This window comes from Tupaia chinensis, unplaced genomic scaffold (assembly GCF_000334495.1).
Source record: "Tupaia chinensis unplaced genomic scaffold, TupChi_1.0 Scaffold000320_2, whole genome shotgun sequence".
Taxonomy (NCBI): Eukaryota; Metazoa; Chordata; class Mammalia; order Scandentia; family Tupaiidae; genus Tupaia; species Tupaia belangeri.
The window spans coordinates 1,359,259-1,378,251 of NW_006159814.1; positions in this window are offsets into that span (position 1 = coordinate 1,359,259).

The following is an 18,993-nucleotide window of genomic DNA, read 5'->3' on the forward strand; positions in this document are numbered from 1 at the left end:
CACACACACACACACACACACACACACACACACACATGCACGCACCTGGCATGTTTTTCAGGCCATCAGGTCCAGGACTCAAACCACAGAGTCGGTCATGTGGATCCAGCACTTTAACCACCACCACAGCACCTGACCCTGATGCATGTACTTTGATTGTAGCAAAATATACATCGCACATAACATAATTTCAACTATGTTCAGGTGTATGCTCAGTGGTATTAAGCACATTCGCAATGTTGTGCAATTGTCACCACCCCCCATCTCTAGGACCTTTTAAATCTTCCAAACTGAAACTTTGTCCTTATTAAACAACCACCCATTCCCCCTTCCCCTTCATTTGACTTCCTACCTCCATGACTTCGACTACTCTAGGTGCCTCACGTAAGTGCAGTCATACAGTATCTGTCCACTCATGTCTGGCTTGTTTCACTTGGTGAAATGTTTTCCAAATCGTCCACTTTGTAGCACGTATCAGCATTTCGTTCCTTTTAAGGTTATGTAATACTCCATTGAGTTCACCGGCCACGTCTTGTTTATTCATTCACCCGTTGATGGACATCTGGGTGGCTTTCACCTTTGGCTGTTGTGAATAATATGCTGCTATAAACATGGGGGCTACAAGAATTTATTTGATTAGTAGTGTTTTTAAACATTTCAAGTTGCATTTTCCTTCAAAGCACATTCCTCGTGCTTCTCTGAAAAACTAGTAAAACTGACCAGCAGACTAGATTAGCCTAATACAGTGAGATCAGTTTTGAAATAGGAGGCAGGAACGAGGCATTTTCTGGGTTCTGCCTAGTTCCGAGAATGCTCTATATAGCCAACCAGTATTCGGGACAGACAGGCCACACCTATTGTGCAGGTGCTTGCCACAGCACAGCCTTACTGAAGGGTTATTCAGCCCTCATTTTGATTAGCCAAGTACTTCCTAATCATTTACCAATAGATCATTCCAACATCAACAGCCATCACCCGATATGTGGAAATGGAGTATTGGAATAGGGAGGGAGCCAATTTCACGTGGGCTTTATGTAAAAATATGGGTGCAACCGCAGAGACTAAACTCACTTTGCTCTTGGGAAATAACGTTTCAATTTAGTGGAGCATAACATTTAAATATGCTGTTCTGTACATTAATATAGTGCCAAGGCTGACGTTAGCCCACTGTACCCAACCATAGCAGGAAGAACTTAACATCCAAAAGAATGATAGTAAGACCCACGGTCAGGCACTCACTTCTCTCCACACTCCCCTCAAATCTCCTCCTAGCTTAGAGCTTGTAATGATGAGAGGGACACTGAGGTGAGGAGCATGACCTCAGACAGCTGGCCCCACGAAGGAGATACAAACACTGAACAGCCTGCCCCCACAACCTCTAAGCAGGTCCTCAAATTCAATCGTCCAACATAAAGGGCTTCCCCATTCCACTCCAAACTTCAATTTACACAACCTTTCCCCGACCCTTAGCCTGTGGGATTATACAGATTGTTTAAATCCATTGTTTAAAGTTAGTATGTATTAACTGTACAGTGAAATACATCTTAATATCTTAAGGTCCTAACCCCCAATGTGACTATATCTAGAGATAGTGCTTTAAAGAGATAACTAAGATCATTAGGGTGGGGCCCTAATCTGATAGGACTGCTGTCCTCAGACAAGAGGAAGAGACAGCAGGCATGCTTGTGCATGGAGAAAAGGCCACGTGACAACACTGCAAGGAGACGACGGCTGTCTGCAAGGTAAGGGAAGAGACCTCACCAGACACCAATGCTCCCAACACCTTGACCTTGGACTTGCAGACTCCATAGCAAAAGCAAGTAAGTTCTGTCATTTAAACCACCCAATCTGTGGTATTTTTTTATGGGAACCCAAGCTGCCCCTACACAGAGCATGGTCCATGGACCAGCAGCGTCAGAATCAACTGAGAGCTTGTGAGAAATGCAGAATCCCAAGCCCCACTCCAGATCACCTGATCCCAATGCCAGAGAGGTTTGAGAAGCCCTGCTCTGGAGTGTGGGCTGGATTTTTAGAGGATGAGGACTTTTGTCCAAGTTTTGAAGGCATGCGGAAAGAAGTGAGAGGGCTGGCTGGGTGTCTCTGTCTCCTTAGAGGGATCAAGCCTCAATAGCTGAAGTCAGGAAAGAGCTTGGAATTCATATATCAATGCATTTCAGAGCCAGAGGTGAATCTTCAGAAAATGTCTTTTACAAAAAAAAAAAAAAATTAATTAAAAATTTTAGGACCAATTGGTGGCACAAAGCAGAAGGGCACAAGTCTAAGGCCCCATGGGAGACCCAGGTTTGATTCCAGCCCAACTGGAAAGAGCAGGACGTGGTGGCACACACCTTTGGTCCTAGCTAGCTGAGAGACTGAGGCAGGAGGACTGCAACGTGGCAAGACCCTGTTGAAAATACTCGTCTCTTGGGGCTGGACTATCACACCACAGCAAAACACTGTGCTCTGCGGGGCTGAGCCACATAGGAAGGTTCCAGATCGTGTCTGTCTGAGTATGCCAGGGACACGTGTGCCCAGGATCCAGGGCTGGATGACGCTGAGGGGGATCTCAACATCAAGACCCTGTTGGGGGGTGCTCGCTCTCTTTTTCTGTCTCTCTCCTTCTCTCTTCTTTTCTCTTCCTCCCTCCCTCTTTCTCTCCCACACTCACACACACAAAACGTTTTAATCAGAAAAAAAATGTAAGACAATAAAAAAGAAAATACCTATTTCACAGTCATGAAGGGACACTGCAGCTTGTCCAAAGCCACTTAATAGGGATGAGAATCTGGCCTCCTTATTTCTAGTCTAAAAGCACTTTGCTACTTTTTTTTTTTAAAGAATTACTTTATTTAATTTTATTTATTATTATTATTATTATTATTATTATTATTTAATTCAAGCCCCACTCCAGATCACCTGATCCCAATGCCAGAGAGGTTTGAGAAGCCCTGCTCTGGAGTGTGGGCTGGATTTTTAGAGGATGAGGACTTTTGTCCAAGTTTTGAAGGCATGCGGAAAGAAGTGAGAGGGCTGGCTGGGTGTCTCTGTCTCCTTAGAGGGATCAAGCCTCAATAGCTGAAGTCAGGAAAGAGCTTGGAATTCATATATCAATGCATTTCAGAGCCAGAGGTGATTCTTCAGAAAATGTCTTTTACAAAAAAAAAAAAAAAAATTAATTAAAAATTTTAGGACCAATTGGTGGCACAAAGCAGAAGGGCACAAGTCTAAGGCCCCATGGGAGACCCAGGTTTGATTCCAGCCCAACTGGAAAGAGCAGGACGTGGTGGCACACACCTTTGGTCCTAGCTAGCTGAGAGACTGAGGCAGGAGGACTGCAACGTGGCAAGACCCTGTTGAAAATACTCGTCTCTTGGGGCTGGACTATCACACCACAGCAAAACACTGTGCTCTGCGGGGCTGAGCCACATAGGAAGGTTCCAGATCGTGTCTGTCTGAGTATGCCAGGGACACGTGTGCCCAGGATCCAGGGCTGGATGACGCTGAGGGGGATCTCAACATCAAGACCCTGTTGGGGGGTGCTCGCTCTCTTTTTCTGTCTCTCTCCTTCTCTCTTCTTTTCTCTTCCTCCCTCCCTCTTTCTCTCCCACACTCACACACACAAAACGTTTTAATCAGAAAAAAAATGTAAGACAATAAAAAAGAAAATACCTATTTCACAGTCATGAAGGGACACTGCAGCTTGTCCAAAGCCACTTAATAGGGATGAGAATCTGGCCTCCTTATTTCTAGTCTAAAAGCACTTTGCTACTTTTTTTTTTTAAAGAATTACTTTATTTAATTTTATTTATTATTATTATTATTATTATTATTATTATTATTATTATTATTATTATTATTATTATTATTATTATTATTATTATTATTATTATTATTATTATTATTATTATTATTATTATTATTATTATTATTATTATTATTATTATTATTATTATTATTATTATTATTTAATTTGACCAGAGAGAGACACAGAGAGAAAAAATGAGAAAGTGAGCTGCCAGGTCTGGGACTCAAACCACAGTTGGCCATGTGGGAGTCCAACACATTCACCACCACTCCACCTGCTGGCCCCCCTTTACTACTGTTTAATTTGGCATGAAAAGTCAAACAAATAGTTACAATTCTTAGAGTCCTAAGAAGCAAGATTGTATTTTATTTCTCCATGCAGAGAAGCCAGTTGTGAGCTGATCCTGAGAGAGGGAGAGAAAATGGGCGGAGCCTGGGAGACCTGGGAGGTGAACACACTGTAATGCCAACCACGTGCGCTCTGCACTCTGCTGGGACCCCCTTCTCGCTGCGTTTTCTACTAAAGGGTACCAGATGCTGTGGCAGTGTTTCACTGCAGGGCCTGGCCAGAGAAGCTGAGAGCTTTAAATTACTGCACAGCCCGATCCTCTTGTTCTGTGTCTTGATTCTCCATGTGCCTGGCTATCTGCAACGTCTCTGGCATGGTGATATGACTCGTAACTGATGTGTTAAGTTGAAGTGTAGACGTGTGCCTCCCTCTTGCCCCTCCCTGCACACACACGGAGATGGACATTTAAGTGGAATGGACACACAGGTGGGATGTACTGTCAAGTCTGCCCTTCATTAATTCTTGTGAATTCAGTGTTGCCTCATGGTTGGGAAATTACCACATGGTGGGAAGTCATGAGGGAAGCTTGCAGAAGGGAAGAAGGGGTGGAGAAAATGAGGTTCAGGAGGACTGGGTAGGGAGAAAAGAGAAGCATGTGAAAGTTAAGTAGCTACGTGCTTCAGTGGAAAACCACTGCAGCCTGGAAGCTGGATTGAGTGTTGCTTTTAGAGTGGGTTGGTTGAGATTCAAAAGCTCAGCTCTGCCTCTTGTTGAATAAGTCATTTAATCTAAGTGAGTCCATTTACTCACCTGTAAGAATGGGAAAAATGAAACTGTTCTTGCAGAATTTTTTCAAGGATTAAATGAGAAAATGTAAAAAATGCCTGGTATATGGTAGAGTGTCAACACATGTTGATGTTCTTTCTTTTCTCTCATCCTTGTTTCTCTCCTATCGAAATCCCAATACTTTCCATACAATGTTGCCAAGACAAGGTTCTTTGAAGGCCCAGAAAGAGATATTGAACAGTTACCGTTATTGGACAGATACCATGAAGGCCATCTTCACAGAAGCTGGTTGCTTTGCTTTGATGATCTTACTGAGCTACTCAGTACCTTTGACAGTTAGCAGAGAATATAATTATCACCCATGGTGAACCATAGAGATCTTTTAATAAAAGACCAATAATATCAAAAGGAACAACAAGAACAATGTTATCTTGCTGGATGCCATATAAGCTAATGATCTTTGTGGCTAAAAGTTTCATATATCTTGAGTGGACATCTCAAGGTCTAATTATTTCTGTTGACGTAAACTTAGAAGGTAGCACTTACGGAGAGCTCTACAATCAGCAGAAGGTTTTTCATTCATTTGGTTTTTTGTTTGTTTTTAAGGATTATTTTTATTTCATTTATTTTTATCATTATTATTTGTTTAATTTGACTAGAAAGAGACAGAGAGAAGGAGAAGGTAGGAAAACAAGCCTCCAGGTCTGGGACTCGAACCACCATCGGCCATGTGAGAGTCCAGCATCTTAACCACCACATCACCTGCCAAACCATGTTCATTTGCTTTTTTTATCATAACAGTGTCGTTTTTGTAACAGTATAGTTTTAGGATGTCCCAGGCCTATCCAAGGATAGCATGTTAAAATATCACCCCATTACTTCAAGAGTCAGGGACATTTCCATGAGAAATGAAATGCTTCCAGGGACCAGCAGCTGGTGTAACGGTTATGATGCTGGACTCCCACGTAGTCAATCACAGTTCAAGTCCCAGACCCGATGGTTTATAAACCCACTGCGCTCATGTGCGTGTGTGCCCCAAACCCCAAGAGTTGAATGGAGGAGAAGGGATTATGGTGTGGCCATCCCCTCTGGAGGGGTGATTTCTCACTTTCTGTCTCTGTCTCTCTGGTAAGCGCATACACCCAATAGCAAAAATCTCTCTTTCTCTCTCTCTCTCTCTCTCTTTTTTTTTATAAAAAAAAAGACTTCCCAGGACCAGCAGTTAGTGTAATGGCTTACTTCCCAGAAAAAGCAGTTAGTGTAATGGCTATGTCGCTGGACTCCCACATAGTCGACCACAGTTCGCGTCCCAAACACGGTGGATTAAAACTCACGCCGGGTGTGTGTCTGTGCATGCCCAAGATCCCAAGATGAGAATGGAGGAGAAGGGATTGTGGCGTGGCCATTCCCCCTGGGGGGTGATTTCTCGCTTTCTGTCTCTCTGTCTCTCTCTGTCTGTCTGGTGAGCGAACGCGCCCTATAGCAAAAACCTCTCAAAAAAAAAAAAAAGTGCTTCCCCACATGGAAAGATAATGCCAATTCCTTGTCAGCTCTGTGGCTCTCTCAATGAAGGATACTCTAACTGGACTGACAATGGAGGCCAAAAGCCAAAGGAGGGAACACTGGCCTGTCAACCCATCCTTGGTTTCCCAAGGCTTTCTCCTCTAAGGAGGTGGAGACAATCAAGATCCCAACTGAAATATACACTTGCCTCTTTTCATCTACCTCTGATTACTCATTCCCTAAATCACCAGAAAGTAAAAATAAAAATAATACTACTATTTATTGAGCCCCTAACTATCAATACACACCAGAACTGAGTTAACTCACTCAGCTCTCAAAACGTTGTGTCCATTATACAGATGAGAAAATTGAGACTCAAAGAAGTTAATTAACTGGCCCAAGCTCCCCCAATAGCTAAGCAGAAATCTTAGAAGTGAATTTAGACCTGGCAAGATGCTATTCCCCAGATGGCAGGCATTTCCTCAATTCCAAATAGTCTTGGTTTCGACCTGTTTTACGGGCTGGTTGTATTTCCCTGACATCTCCTTTTCTTGTAGATGAGAAAATATCCAGTCTCAAAATAGCATCAATACCTTGACCCGAACTAGTCAATACCTTGATCTAAACCAGAAATGACTCTGTTTTTGCTTGGAAATTTTGGTGATCTCATTCCATTTTGCAAACATTCTCTTTTTTTTTTAAGTAATTTTTTTATTTCTCTCATCCATGAATGGGAGAGATGGAGAGGCAGCATCCCGAACAAAGATTTGAGTCTGCAGTCCATTCCCAACCTCAGTCAGACCCAGAAAATGGGCTGAGTGCACCTAGCATCTTCAGGAAGGTCTCTGGACATGAACCTGGAACCTTCCTCTGTGGGTCAGCCTTGCGGAGCACTGCTGCACCATCATTCAGCCTCCATATCCTTGCAGTTTTATAGTATCTACACTTCATCCTTTTTCTGTTACTTCTCAAATCTCATGAGGCCTTGGCCTCCATCTATATATTCATTGATTTGTTCAAACGCTCACTGAGCCTCCACTCTGAGGGAGGCACTGTGTTCCCTACAAAGACAGATACCAGTAAGTTCTTACCTTCAGAGCGCTCCCAGTCTAGTGAGAAGACAGTCATGCAAAGTGTCAGTGGAGTTTTGAAACCACAATAATACACGTTCAACTGACCAATACAGAAACAGAAGATCTCCCAAATGACCTTTTTTGGCAACAAAAGCACTTGTTGGCAAGTAGTCAAGATTTTAGTTTGTCTTTAATGGTTGAAAAGGTGATGAACAGGCTCCAAAGTTGGGGTGCACATTCAGTAGAGACAACATTGAGAAGGTGTAATGGGGCCAGGAGTAGTTCAAGAATGTCTGTGTGTCTTTGGGATGTGGGGAGCAGAGATGAACAGATGATGAGAGAGGACTTAGGAGCGGAAGTCCAGACCAGGATGGCAGGACTTATATGCCTTGCTAAGGAGTTTAGACTCTATGTCAGGGACCACGAGGTCCCCAGGAGGTTTTGTAAGGGGAGTGACATGATGACATTTTTCTTCTAGGAAGATCCTCTAGCAGCAGTGAGAGCCATCATCAAGAAAGACAGACCATTCAGAAAGAAACCAATAACACTGCAATGCCACATGTGAGAGGGACTTGAAACAAATAGTAAGTATGAGGGCCACATTGGAAGACATTTCTGAGGTAGCAGTGACAAGATGGAGAGTAGCCTGAATACAAAAGATTCAACAGCTGAGTTCGAACCAACATTGAAGTGTCTTACTTGGGGCTCTGATCAAATGGTGATGACATTAAATGAAATGAGTGATCCTGGAAGAATAGGCTTGGAGGACTTACAGACGGGAAAAGGAATATGGAATATTAAAACTAAACAAACAAAATAAATAAATTACTGATGCTTGGTCATACTCCCAGAGATTCTGGCTTAATTTGGAACGTAGCTTGGTTATGGGTTGTTTTCTATTTATTTGTTTGTTTATCTCTCCAGGTGATTCTAATGAGAAGTCAAGTTGAAAACCACTGTTGGAAATGGATAAGAGAAGAATGCTGAAAAAAATAATTCTCAGGAACACAATATTTTTTTAAACTTATTAACTTTTAGTCATGATAAGAGAGCATATGCCCACAGATAAGAGAGAGAGAGAGAGCCACAGAAAGAGAGAAGGATCAACAGGGTCCTGTCACTCACAATCTCTTTCCTCCAGCCCTCCAAATCCTCAGAACCTGGGCACCTACACGTGTGCCTGGTGTGTTTTAGGTCAACTGACTGGGCCAGGGGTCTGAATTGGCAGTCAGTCATGTGGCTTTCAGCACTACAGCTCAGTCTGCTACCAACAGCAGCACCTACGTGGGCCCAAAACACCACAGTTTAAAAGGCAGGAAGAAGAGCCCAAGTGTATAATACTATAATGTGTTGATTTGATTAACTCTGTGATTCAAAACTCAGTCCCAGGCTCCAGGTAAGATGGAGTAAGGGGACCAGCAAATGATGTAATGGTTATGTCACTGGATTCTCACATAGTCGACTATGGTTCAAGTCCCAGACCTGGCAGCTTAAACTCGCACCAGGCACATGTGCATGTGTGCCCAAAATCCCGAGAGGAAAATAGAGGAGAAAGAATTGTGGTGGGTCATACTCCCTGGGGGGTGATTTCTCGCTTTTTGTCTCTCTGGTGAACACATGCACCCTATAGCAAAAACTCTCTCTAAAAAAAATAATAAAAATAAAAATATGGAGAAAAAAAAGAACCGTTTGGTTACGTGGAAATAGTTTGAGCAATGATGTCTGTTGGCTTCTTAGGCTTCATCATATGAGCCCATCACATGTTTATTGTAGGAATAGGTGTGGATACATGAGCTTATTTTACCTCGGCAACAATAACTATTGCTCTACCTACTGGCATAAAAGTCTTCAGCTGACTGGCAACTCTGTGTGGAGGCAATATTAAATGATCCCCTGCCATATTATAAGCTCTGTGATTTATCTTTTTATTCACACTTGGTAGACTAACAGGAATTGTCCTGGCTAACTCCATTTGATATTGCTGTCCATGACACATACTATGTAGAAGCACATTTCCATTATGTCTTATCTATAGGCGCTGTATTTACTATTAGAGGAGGAGAGGAGGATTCATTCACTGATTCCCACTAGTCACAGGTTACATATTAGATCAAACATGATAAAAAATCCATTTTACCATTATATTTGTAGGAGTTAACCATACATTCTCCCCCCAACATTTTCTTGGGTGGTCAGGGTCACGACGATACTCAGATAACCCAGAAGCATATGCAACATGAAATACAGTATCATCCATAGGATCCTTCCTCTCATTAACTGCAGCCATGCTTGTAATTTTCATACTCTGAGAAGCACTCACCTCAAAATGAGCAGTATCATCTGTTGAACTTACTGCCACCAACTTACAGTGACTCCATGGCTGCCTACCACCTTATCACACATTTGAAGAACCAGCATATGCAAAAGCCTAATCAAGAAAGGAAGGAATTGAGCCCTCAAAGATTGGTTTCAAGCCAATCTGTAACCTTTACGACTTTCTTAATTTAAAATATTAGTAAAACCATTATATAACTTTGTCAGTTAATTTACAGGTTAAACCCCTGTATGTCTTTATGCATATCCATTTCAACCAGGCTTTCAAGATGCTTCCTCATCAATTATAGAAGAATTATTACACTTTCATGATTACACATTAATAATTCTTTTCTTTTTTTTCTTTTCTTTTTTTTTTTTTTTTTTGGAGAAGTTTTTGCCATAGGGTGCATGCGCTCGCCAGACAAACAAAGACAGAGAGACAGAAAGCGAGAAATCACCCCCCAGGGGGGATGGCCACGCCGCAATTCTTTCTCCTCCATTCTCTTCTTGGGATCTTGGGCACGCATGCACACGCGCCTGGCGTGAGTTTTAAGCCACCGGGTCCGGGACGCGAACCGCGGTCGACTACATGGGAGTCCAGTGACATAGCCATTACGCTAACTGCTGGTCCCAATAATTGTTTTCTTAATTAGCTCTTTAGTACTTTATATTATCTCCCTTATGCTAATGAAACTAACCCACATCACCACCATAGATGCCCAAGAAGTTGAAACTGAACCATTTTACCCGTTTTCTTTTATTTATTTATTTTTTTTTTGAGGGTTTTTTGCTATAGGGTGCATGCACTCACCAGAAAGACAGAGAGATTGAAAGCGAGAAATCAGCCCCCAGGGGGGATGGCCACACCACAATCCCTTCTCCATTCTCCTCTCAGGATCTTGGGCACATATGCACATGTGCCCACCATGAGTTTAAGCCACCAGGCCTGGTACTCGAACTGCAGTTGACTACATGGGAGTCCAGCCACATAGCCATTACACCAACTGCTGGTCCCTCCGCTATTATTCTTATCTTAATCGCTCTCCCCTCGCTATAAATTCTATTACATATAGGACCGTATATAGAACACTCTACCCTGTTCTCCCACTGAATGTAGCTATAAACCTGGACAGAATGCATGAAGCAGTGATTTGAGGCCTATAAATACAGCAACAGATACATGAGATAGGCAGGCCAGAATTCAAAGTACCGCTGAATCAGTAGAGAGTTTACCGTATTTTCACCCCACCCCATTCTCTTCTTGGGATCTTGGGCACGCATGCACACGCGCCTGGCGTGAGTTTTAAGCCACCGGGTCCGGGACGCGAACCGCGGTCGACTACATGGGAGTCCAGTGACATAGCCATTACGCTAACTGCTGGTCCCAATAATTGTTTTCTTAATTAGCTCTTTAGTACTTTATATTATCTCCCTTATGCTAATGAAACTAACCCACATCACCACCATAGATGCCCAAGAAGTTGAAACTGAACCATTTTACCCGTTTTCTTTTATTTATTTATTTATTTTTTTGAGGGTTTTTTGCTATAGGGTGCATGCACTCACCAGAAAGACAGAGAGATTGAAAGCGAGAAATCAGCCCCCAGGGGGGATGGCCACACCACAATCCCTTCTCCATTCTCCTCTCAGGATCTTGGGCACATATGCACATGTGCCCACCATGAGTTTAAGCCACCAGGCCTGGTACTCGAACTGCAGTTGACTACATGGGAGTCCAGCCACATAGCCATTACACCAACTGCTGGTCCCTCCGCTATTATTCTTATCTTAATCGCTCTCCCCTCGCTATAAATTCTATTACATATAGGACCGTATATAGAACACTCTACCCTGTTCTCCCACTGAATGTAGCTATAAACCTGGACAGAATGCATGAAGCAGTGATTTGAGGCCTATAAATACAGCAACAGATACATGAGATAGGCAGGCCAGAATTCAAAGTACCGCTGAATCAGTAGAGAGTTTACCGTATTTTCACCCCACCCAGCTACAAGGTAGCATGGAACCTGGAAGTGGGCTTCCGCATGGATGCAGAGAGGTTCAGGACAGACCCTTTAGTTCTGGCCCAAGGAGCAGGAAAGTAGTCTCCTACTGCTCAAAAGAAGAATAGAAGAAATGTTCTCTTTTTTGTTTTTCTTCTGGCTAGAGGACAGAAAAGCCCAGGAATCAGAAAATACTAGGGATTATAGAGAGTAAGGTGTTTGGGGAAAATGACCTAATAAAGTCGTTTATGAATTCCTAGGATCATCCCCTATGTGGCATGTTAGTAAGTCTGATGCTAAACATATATAGAAAGCATTGAGATAGAACTATAAACTGGGATGGACCACTACCCACCTCCTGGACAGGCCACCAGGTGGTGCACCTGTGGGATAGATCTGTGGAGACTGAAAGTGGAACAGATTTTGAAATCCACAACTCACAGACAGATGGTAGGAATTTGCAGTATGAACCCAACTGGGTCTATTTCCTGCTAAGGTGAAAAAAGAATCAACAATTTCCATAGGATTTTAATTGAGAACTAGAGACTCATAATATTCAAAATGTTCAGAATACAATACAAAATTACTCACCGTATGAAGAACTAGGAAAATCTCAATTTGCATGTAGAGATGACACAGATGGTGTAATTACCTGACAAAGATTTTAAAACTACTATTTTTAGATGTTCCAACAAGTAAGAGCAAACTTCCTTTAAATAAATGAAAAAAATAGACATTCCCAGCAAAGAAATAGGGGAATATATAGATTTGTGTGTGTGCGTGCATATGTGTGTGTATGACAAATGAAAGGTTTGAACTAAAAAATACAATAACTAAAAACTCACTGATGGGTTCAATGGCAGAATGGAGATTACAGAGGAAAGAATCTGTGAACATGAAGACAGATCAATAAAAATTCTCCAGTCTAGGGGTCCAGCAGGTGGTGTGGTAGTTAATGTGCTGGACTCTCACATGACCAACCGTGGTGCAAATCCTGGCAGCTTTCTTTCTCACTTTCCCTCTCTCCTCTCCCTCTCCCCTTATCTATCTCTGGTGAGCACACATGCCCTATAGCAAATTTAAAATAATAATAATAATAAATAAAATTAAATAAATATTTTTTTAATTCTCCAATTTAGGGCCAGTAGTGTGATAGTTAAGGTGGCAGGATCCCACATGGCTGACTGTGTGGTTTGAGTCCCAGATCCAGTGGCGTTAAAAAAAAACACGCCAGGACCAGCAGTTAGCGTAATGGCTATGTCGCTGGATTCCCACGTGGTCGACCACGGTTCGCATCCCATACCTGGTGACTTAGCACTCACGCTGGGCGCGTGTGCGTGCGTGCCCAAGATCCCAAGAGGAGAATGGAGGAGAAGGGATTGCGGCATAGCCATCTCCCCTGGGGGGCGATTTCTCGCTTTCTGTCTCTCTGTCTCTCTCTGTCTGTCTGGTGAGTGCACGTGCCCTATAGCAAACAAACAAACAAACAAACAAAACACACCAGTGTGTATGTGTGTATATGTGTGTACATGCCCAAAATCACTAGAGGAGAATGGAGGAAAATGGATTATGAGATAGCCATCCCCCCTGGGAGGTACTTTCTCACTTTTCCTCTCTGTCTCTGTCTCTAGTAAGCTCACACACCCTATAGCAAAAACAAACAAAAATTCACCAATCTAGGGCTGGTAGGTGGTGTGATGGTTAAGGTGGCTGAATCCCACATGTCTGACTATGCAGTTCGAGTCCTGAACCAAGTGGCTTGAAAAAAACACTGAACGCATGTGTGTGCATGCACAAAATCCCAAGAGAAAAAAATGAAGAAGGAATAGCATCATGTATCCCCCTGGAGAGTGCTTTCTCACTTTCTCTCTGTATGTCTCCCTCTGGTGAACAAGGAACCACAGAGAACACACCTGTGAGGTGTGCTACATGTCACTAACAAAGCAATCCAAAATCTGTCTCAGACAAATCTGCAGAGGAAATACTTCACTCTAACTCTTGTTAAATACATGCATATGACAGACGGGGCTTAACGTCTTCTAAAAAAGTAAGAGTTCATTATCCTTCACAGACACTGAGTAAGATCTGCAGAATCTAAAGCCAATGAACTTCTTTATCCCCACTGGCAGTGTTAACTACTATCTTCAGGAAGGAGGTGCATGACTGAGAAGTTAAATGTCATTCCTCCTCCCTACCCAGTTCCCAGACCACAGCTGAAACTGGCAGAATCTGTCCATTGGCAGATCATTCATCGCTGAAATGTCTGCATGTGGTTTTGTTTCATGTCCATCCTCTTTGAAAGCACAAAATATGCTTCTTATCTGATGTGTGCAATATGTTCATGTCATGGAATTGGTCCACAGTATGTAAGTCATGTGATAAGAGACTCTGTAGTGGACCGGAAGGCAATCCAAATACCCTTTGGCCTATAATTTTTTTCCCATCTTTTTCTAGTTTCAGATGGATGAGAATACCACCATCATTATCACCACCTACATAAAAATGAAAGCTTTGGGATCTATGCCAGTCATGACCTAAAAATTCACTTCAAGCTCATTGAAGAGGCACTTGAAGAATATGGACCTACAACTAAATGAAAGGTCCAAAAAAAAAAAAAAAAGATAAATGTCTTAGACTCCAAAAGGACAATAGTTACTTTGTTTTTATGGAGTGTTTTTGTTTTTGTTGTTGTTGTTGTTTTTGCTATAGGGTGCATGCGCTCGCCAGAAAGACAGAGAGAGAAAGAGAGACAGAAAGCAAGAAATCACCCCCCGGGGGGATGGCCACACCACAATCCCTTCTCCTCCATTCTCCTCTCAGGATCTTGGGCATGCATGCACACATGCCCGGCGTGAGTTTAAGCCACTGGGTCCGGGACTCGAACAGCAGTCAACTACATGAGAGTCCAGCAACATAGCCATTAGGCCAACTGCTGGTCCTGGAACAGTTACTATTTAAAGGTGTTGTTTTAATCCATTTGAGCTGTCATACTTAAGATTTGGTCATTTATAAGCAACAGGAGCTCATTCTATTGTGGAGGCTGGGAAGTCCAAGATCAAAGCACCATTAAATTCAATGTCCAGTAAGGGCTTGCTCTCTGCTTTCAAGATGGCCCTTCCACATGTCCACATGATAGGTGCAAGGGAGCATGCTTGAACCTTTTTTCTAATAACACTAATCCCATTCATGAGTTTGTGGTCCTCATGACTTAATCACTTTTCAAAAGCCCATCTCTTAAAATTGTCACATTGGATATTAGGTTCCAACATGAATACACTTCACACCAGTCCAGGTGAAGATACCATACACATTATTATCAACATATAATTATCCATTTCTGTGTTCCATAAATGTCTTACTTATTTTTTCCTCTTTGATTCATTTCCTCTCACTCTCTCCCTTCTCCCATCCTTTTCCCACATTGTCTCCAGTTTTCATAACCACATTGTCTCCAGTTTTTGTAACCATTTTCCATGCCTCTTGTATATAGTAATCTGTTTTCACCATAAAGTGTGGATAGTCTGTATATATTAAGTGGAGACATACAATGTCTCTCTTTCATAGCCTGGCTTGCTTCACTCAGCAGTAATCTTCCATATTCCTCCACTTTCTATCAAATACCAGGGTCTTGTTTTTATGGCTGAGTGGTATTCCATAGTGTATATATGCAATACTTTTACAAATCCATTTATCTGTTCATGGACATTTGGGTTGCTTCCGTGTCTTAGTAATTGTGAATAATGCCACAACAAACATAGATGTGCAAGCAGTTTTCCAACTGAGTGTTTTCCTATCCTTTGGGTAAATATCCAGGAATGGAATTGCTGGATCATATGGTAGTTCTATTTGTAGATCTTTGAGGAACCTCCATATTGTTCTCCAAAGTGGCTGAATTAATTTACATTCTTACCTGCAGCGTAGGAAAGTTCTCACCACAGTCTTGCCAGCACTTACCATTTTGGGTTTCTTTTCTTAATTTTATCCATTCTAACTGGGTTTAGGTGGTATCTCATTGTGGTTTTGATTTGATTTGAATCTCCCTTACAATGACAGATGTTGAGCATTTTTTCATATGCTTTTTGGCTGCCCATATATCAATATATCTTTCTTAGAGAGTTGTTTATTCAGCTCATTTTCCCATCTTTTCATTGGATTGATTTTTTTTTCAGGTAAGTCACTTGAATTTATGTCTCTTTCTGTTAATATAATGTATTACATTTATGGTTTTGCATATGTTGAAGCACACTTGCATCCTTGGAATAAAGCCTACCTGGTCATGGTGTATAATCTCTTTTAGACATCATTGGATACGATTTGCTACTATCTTGTTGCGAGTCTTTGCTTCTATAAGTCATCAGAAATATTGGTCTGTAGTTTTCCTTTTTCTTCATGTCCTTATCTGTTTTGGAGATGAGGATGATGAAGGTGTCATAAAATGAATTTGGGAAAGTTTCTTTCTTTTTGATCTTTATAAATAACTTGAGTAGAATGGGGGTTAACTCTTCTTTGAAAGTTTTGTAGAATTCAGAAGTGAAACCATCAGGACCTGGACTTTCCTTTGTTGGGAGGTTATTTATTACTGATTCAATCTCATTGCTTATTATGGGTCTATTCAGGCTTTCTATGTCTTCCTCATTCAATCTGGGAAGATTACATGTGTCCAGGAATTTGCCCATTTTATCCAGGTTTTCTTGTTTGTTAGCATATAGTCACTCATAATTTTCCTCTAATGATGATTTATATTTCTATTACATCTATTGTAATATTGCCCCAATCTGTTTCATTGTGAATTTGATTTATCTGGTTTCTTTCTCTCTTCTTCTTAATTAATCTAGTTTAATAGTATGTCGATTTTGTTTATCTTTTCAAAGATACAGTTTTTGGTTTCATTTGTTTTCTGTATAGCTCATTTATTTTCTATTTCATTTATTTTTGCTCGATTCCTTATTATTTCTTTTCTCCTGCCATTTTTTTGTATTTTTTGTTGTTGTTTTTCTAATTCCCTGAGGCATGATGTTAGGTTATCTATTTACCACCTCTCCGTCTTTTTCTTATGTGCACTAATTGCTATGAATTACCTCTTACGACTGTTCTTGCTGTGTCCCATAGATTATGGAAACTCATGTATCCATTATCACTGGTTTAAATGAATCTTTTAATTTCAGTCTTAATTTCTTCAGTAGTTGCGAAGTCAATCAGGAGTAGGTTGTTTAGTTTCCATATGTTTGTGTATTTTTGAGGGTTTTTTTTAATTAATATTAAGTTTAATTTCATTGTGGTCAGAGAAGATGCTGGATATGGTTTCTATGCCTCTGAATCTGTAAAGGTTTGTTTTGTGCCCTGTTATATGGTCAATCTTTGAAAAGTTTCTGTGCAGGGGTGAGAAAGATGTATATTTCATGGTTCTTGGGTAGAAGGTTTTACAGGTATCCGTCAAGTCCATTTGATTTACAGTATCGCTTAGACTCTGCATCTCTTTGCTTATTTCTTGTCTAGATGATCTGCCCAAAGGAAATAGTGAGATGCTGAGATCCTCATTGATTAGTGTGTTGCAGTCTTTCTCTCCTTTTAGATCTATCAGTCTTTCCTTCATGTATTTGGGTACTCCTGTGTTGGGTGCATAGATATTTATAAGTGTTAAAGCTTCTTGATGAATCAGCCCATTTACTACTATATAATGCCCTTCTTTGTCTCTTCTTACAGTTTTTGACTTAAAGCCTATTTTGTCTGAAATCAGTATCACAACTCCAGCCCTTTTTTGGTTTCCATTTGCAAGGAATACCTTTTTCCTAGTCCTTCACTATTAGTCTATGTAAGTCTTTATCTGTGAAGTGCATTTCCTGTATGCAACAGAGAGAGGGTTTCTGTTTTTTTAATCCATTCAGCCAGTCTGTGTCTCTTGATTGGAGAATTTAATCCATTAACATCCAACATTATTATTGATATTTCCGGACTTCTCCCTACCATTATGTTAGCCATTTTCTTCGTTGTTTTTTGTTCTCTTTTTTCTGTCTCTGTCTTTAGTTTTCCTGGTATAGCACTCTCTTTGGAACTTCTTGTAGAGCTGGTCTAGTGTTGGTACATTCTTTTGAGTTTTGTTTATCTCAGAATATTTTTATCTTTTCATCCCATTTGAAGGATAATCTTGCTGGGTATAGTAATCTTGGTTGAATGTTTTTCTTTTAACACTTTGAATATATCTTCCCATTCTTGCTTGCAGTGTTTCTGCTGAAATGTCCAATGTTAGCCTGATGAGATAACCTTTGTAAGTAACTTGACATTTCTCTCTTGCCATTTTTAGTATTTTGTCTTTATCTGTGATTTTGGTCATTCTGGCCATAATGTGCTGTGAAAAGGATTTTCTTGGGTTGATTATATTTGGGGTCTTTTGTATTTCTTGGGTTTGGATGTTTGATTGTTTCTCTAGGTTTGGAAAGTTTTCTGCAAGTACTTCATGGAAGAGACCTTCTGTGCGCTTGTCCAATTCTTCACCTTTTGGAATACCTATTATTCAAATATTTGGGTGTCTTATATTATCTAATATTTCTCGTATGTTGTCCTCATTTTAAAATTTTTTTCATTTTTTTTGTTGGTTTTATCTAAATCAAAGGTTTTGTCTTCCAGCTCAGAGTTTCTATCTTCTGCATGGTCGAGTCTACTATTAATACTTTCAAGGGTGGTCTCAATTTCCTATATTACTGTCTTCATGTCTATGAGTTCTGATTAACTTTTTTATGGTGTCTATCTCCTCCTTCAAATCTTGTAAAGACTTCCTCATCTCTGTCACTGTGAATATTCTGAACTCTATTTCTGACATTCCTGCAAATTCCTCTGTGCTGTCCACAGTTGAAGAAGAGTTACTCTGTTCCATTGAGAAAGAGGTATTTCTTTGTTTTCCCATACTTTTTGTACCTATGTGCTGGTTTCTAGTCATCTGATGGATTATACACTACTTCTTGCTTTTCTGTTTTTGAATTTTTAGCATCGGGGGGAAGAAGAACTCTACTTCTCAGATGTGTTCTTAGTCGAGGGTCTTGTCTTCCAGTCAGAGTGTGTATATAGCCTCCTTTAGGTATTACTGCCTTTCCTAGTCCCTTCAGACCAGGTGCACCTGGGGCTCACCTGGAGATTTTCAGATGGAAGAGGGAAAAGGAGTGACGCAGCACATTGCGCCGAGTGGTTCAGAAAACTATGAAATCTCGAAATATTCCTGGGATGG